Here is a 5,200-nt window from a genome sequence, read left to right on the forward strand (position 1 = left end):
CCTGTGTCATGACTGAGTTATAATGGGTAGCTGAGTTGTATATGGAGGATAGAGGACATACTGGCATTACTATACAGTTTACAATACTGTGAGATTTACTTAATAATTTTAAAAAAAATGATTGTAAAAGTTCAACATTAACCACAATATTAACAGACATACAGGCTTTAAAGGGGAACTGTTGTCCAACTAAATATTTTCATTCTTTCATCATGCCACAATATACGCTTTATTTATCTTATCCCGATCCTTGGCTCAACCCCAAAGTTCATCCACTGTAGCTTCTCTCCCTTTAAAATCGTCCTCCCATATTGGGTGAAATGACTCTAACCATTCATTTATGATAAATAGTGATATGAACCTTGAAATCTGAGTCAAAATGCACTTTTGAAGTTTCTCCACTGTATTATATCGGTGCTTGAAGCTGGTTATAGAAAAGTCAGCAGGAAAAAAAAACAAGATTTAGACTTAAGATCGTGTGTGTGTAAAAACTGGTTTGGCTAAAGTTTTTCAAGAATGTTTAACACAATGAATCACAGCCAGAAGGTGAGATTTGTAAGGCTCAGAACTGCTGAGGACCAAAGTTCAGTCCACCCAGGTGTACTTTGAAGGGCCTCTAACTTGAAAAATGTTGACAGTATGCAGGTAGGGAAATTAAGTAATTATTAAAAATAAATAAAAAAATCAGCTAATTCTGAGGTTCTTGGAAATATTTTTCAAATTTGTTTGATCTGCAATTAGACACCAGAACTTAAGAGGTCTTTAAAGTGTGTAATTTTTTTTTTTTTTTTTGATAAACCAACAATTAAAGGCTGTTAAGTTCCAGGATGCTTTCTTTTCCGTATCTGAGGTTCAATGTGTTTTCAAAGTGTTCCTTAATGTTTTGTATTTTTGCAGCAACAAAAACCAAAAAAATGTATTTTTCTGTATGGAAGCTTGTTTCTGCCACTGGGACAAGAAATTCAGCTTATCTCAAGATTTTGACTTAAAAACTCAAAGAAGTTTGACTTAGTACAAGTTAAAAAAGCTTCCGTATTATTCAGTCCCATTATCTGAATGGCAATCTACAGTAAGATCTGAGAGGGTGGTTTACTGATTTACTGCAGCTCAGATAATCTGATCCAGCTCTCCTAACTGGGCCATACTATTGATTTAAAACCAGAGCTGATCACGCTTTTCAGGCTGTAGCTCTTAAACTTTGGAACAAACTTCCTCAGCCTGTCAGGTCACATGACTAATTCATATTTTACATCTGTTGGAATGAATGTGCGGCTGCATGGTTGATTATGTGTAGGGAGGTCTATACTTATCTTTGATGTGTGGCTTTAAAACTTTCTAACTCTGTGTTCTGATAAGTATCAAACAGAGCTGAAGACTCAAAATACTAAATAATAACTGAAAATAAAAATTGAGAACAGAGAATCGCCAATAATAAACAATAAATCCAACTCAAAACGCCGGGACCAGTCAGTGACCGTGACAGCTTCAACAGGTTTGTCCTACAGTTAGGTAATTGTTATTTAACTTTAATACAGATGATGTGGATCTGAACTAAATATAAGGCAGTACATATTTATGCATTTTGATGTGTAATTCTTATAAAGTTGCTCATCAGGTATGAGTCTCTGGATTTTGCTTTGTGTGAAACCTTTTTAATGAAAGGATTAATGAAATGAAGCTCTGCAGCAGAGTCAGTGTGGATCAGCGAACTCTGGAAAGGATCATTTGAATAATGAACAAATCAGAACTGTTGTTATGGAAACCATGCTATCGCAAATGTCACTGAAAATGTTTTTGACCTTGACTGATGAAACCTGCTCCTCTGGCTGTATCACACGCATCAACGAGGGGTTTCTGGGATGGCTTGCTTTTACCTAGTTGGCCCTCTTTTGGCTTCTTGTTTCAAGATGACCTAGCATCACATTGAATTCAAGTCTCATTCGACTCTGTGACCTTAAGGACCTCAAACACGGCTGAATTTCTTCATGGAGTCTTAACAAGAGCTCACACCGCTGCCTCAGAGCGACTCAGACTTTTCATTCAGACGAGTAAAAGATGGAGAGAATTTAATGAAGTCTCAGGGTGTCCTTTGTTCTTTTGTCTTACTCAATGTTCACTAGAAAATGTTTATAAGCACTTGGACAACCTTTGCTGCTCAGTACTAAACTTTCTTGGTTTCCCTTAAGGCTGCCCCTCAGGTTCAGCTAACATTAATTCATACTTTGTCTTTGTACAGCCGTGCAAAGGCCTTGTTTGACTTTCAGGATGAAGTCAAATTGTCTGATAACCGATGAGGAAAGAGTTAAGTTTACAAAATATCAGCACACTGCAAGTTACAGTTATGTCGGCATTTTTTGCACAAAAAGCTATTCTGAATTACTTTTGTTGATATAGATTTTTTCTGCCACCAGAAGTTGACTCCAAGTTATTTTAGTGACTAACATGACTGACATAACATTGCTGTACCTGAACTGTTTTCTTTATCTACGACAGATATTTCTAAAGTGTTCCAATATAATTATGGCTTTCACTCATTTTTATGCATAAAGGAGTTTTGGCATCACGGTTTCACCAGATCTTTATGTCAAACTTAGCTGGTGTAGGAGGGACTCACTGCCTTTCAGCTGCCTCTGAAAGCTACAAACTGTTCATCCACACAGTGATCAGTAACTAGTCCGTAAAAATTGTACAAATATCCGTGAAGGCTGTAAGTTTGTCTGCTCTGGGTGTTCGGTTGTCAAACCTTGTGTAGTTCAGGATACTTGTGAATCTTGTTCTAGGTCTGTTAGCCATGATTCACTTCAACACATTAGAGTGTACTGAGAAGAAGTAGAAATTTACCTTAAAATCAAAGCCTATAATGCTAAGAATTCGTGGCAACTCTATGGGGTTTTTTTTTTATTAAAAATATCACAGCAGCTCATGTAATCCTGGATCACAAATGACCCCAAACGGTCACATATCACAACTAAATGTATTTTTTTCTCTCTTTAAAAAAACTCAACGTTGTAGTTCAAGCAGCACTGAACACAATAACATGTGTACTCTCTCTTAGTTTTTGGGTTATTAACTTTTAAATTATGATTAGACCTTTTTTTTTATAGTATAGTTTTCCCTTCCTTCTACAACATCATACCATCATATCTCACTCAAAGGCATTTAAAATAGCTTGTGGCTGAAGGTGAGATTTGAAGGATGCGCCCTCTTTCAATTCTAATATTTGATGCATTAGGTCATAATGCAAATAATCTGATTCTTAGAAAAGTGTCCTTTTTGAAAGGCGAGACCAAACACTTCATACCAACCATGAACTAAAGTATTCTGAAGTCGAATGTGAGGCCATCTGTTCGACAGCTAAGGCTTGGGCCAAATTGGGTCATGCAACCGGATAACGATCCCAAACACAGCAGCAAATCTACAGCAGAACGGCTGAAAAAGAAAACAGTCAAAGTCCAGGCCTAAACCTGCAGGATCTTAATAGAGCTGTGAATAAGCAAATATCCACAAACCTCAATGAACTGAAGCAACGCTGTAAAAAAAGACTCGGCCAAAGTTTCTTCAGAATGATGTGAGAGACTAATAAAGTCACACAGAACCTGGTGAATCATGGAGCCTACTTAATTTTTCATACTCTGCTTCTTCATTTTAAGACATCACAGGGTATTATATCACATGTTGCCAATCAGGTTGGGCTGTGTTTACCTTATTTTAAGACTTCGTAGGGACTAGATGTATTTTCATTATGTCCTAACATGGAAAACCTACATGGAAAATACAGGATTTCATGCCAGCCCATCCTGTCGCTGAGTGTAGTGATGAACAGATTAAAATGATCACCTGTAATTCTGTTTTTAATGTATTTTCCAGAAATTGTGTGGTTGTAAAGTTGTTTGTATGCAGGTCTTTCACTTATATCTTGTTATCAATGAAAATGCCATAGCGGTTTATATCAATGCCATTTAAAATCAGTTTGCACCTGATTTGAAGTCAGTGTGAATAATGAGAAGTCCTCAATGTGCTCAGGGGGAAAAGGGTTCAGTGACATCTGTGCAAGCTCAATTTACCTTTAGCTACATGACTATTAACCTGTAGCCACTCGAGCACACCCACGGCTGCAACTGAGGTCTAACCGAGGGAGATGTTAAGAATGCAGAACAAGATGATGCAGGTGAGTAATCAATGCAGCGTGACAAGACCGCCCTGTTCTCCTGCGAGGTGCAGTCTCTGAACCGCAACCGTCAGTGAAAAGTTGTCATCATGGTGACACGATGCGTCAAGTTTGAGTAATGTTATTCTGTCTTTGTGTGCCTGTGTCTGTGTGTGACCCTGACACATACCATTTGGAATCAAGTTTAGCGCTCAGGTGTAACAGTGTAATTTTAAGAAATAAACAGAGCGGACTAAACTTGAACTGACTTTTATATCTTATATAAGGAATTTGCAATGTATTGCAGTTTATATAGCACAGAAGAACATTTCTATTAAATTTAATTCCACCCTTTTTTAAAGGGCACTTTTCAGTCCAGTTCAAAACTATTTTATTTATATACTGCAAATTTACAACAACAGGGAAAAGGGCAAAGAGAAACAAGACAAAAATTGACTTTTGAGTCTGAGCAATAAACTTGGGATATTCCAATATCAATAACAACAGACAAAATGCAATAAACCATGAGTCAAATCAATTCTTTCTTTTTCAAGTTGTGTGTTTTTGGCTTGTTGCTGTACTATGGAATACATTTCGGGCCTCCGTGATGGTGTTATGCAATGAAAAAAACAAATCTAAACATTAAAAAAACAAAACCTTTGCAGTGTTGTATGTGTAAACAAATACTGTTTGTCTATACACACATTTGCTATATTACCAATGATGCTGAAGGTTTCAGTGCTGCATGTACTAAACTTTCTTTAAATAACTGTGACAGAAAGACTTCAAATATAGTAGTAAGAGGAGTATTCACTTTAAAGACTGTTTAAACTTCCTAAGAAAGCCAGGACTTTATCAGTTGGTCTAAATTCGTTTGTAAAGTGCGATTACTTTAAAATAGTGATAAATTGATGATTTGTGGTTAAACTTACAGACATATTTGTTTTGTAGCACTGTTAGTAATTGAGGGCCAATGATTGACATCTTCACGCGTCTTGATGCTCCTGGCGCGCTTTTCGACTACAAACTCTCCGTGCTATGTGTGCTCGAACG

The sequence above is a fragment of the Perissodus microlepis genome, chromosome 11 (genome assembly GCF_051167445.1).
Source record: "Perissodus microlepis isolate ML-2025 ecotype Zambia chromosome 11, ASM5116744v1, whole genome shotgun sequence".
In the NCBI taxonomy this organism is placed as follows: domain Eukaryota; kingdom Metazoa; phylum Chordata; class Actinopteri; order Cichliformes; family Cichlidae; genus Perissodus; species Perissodus microlepis.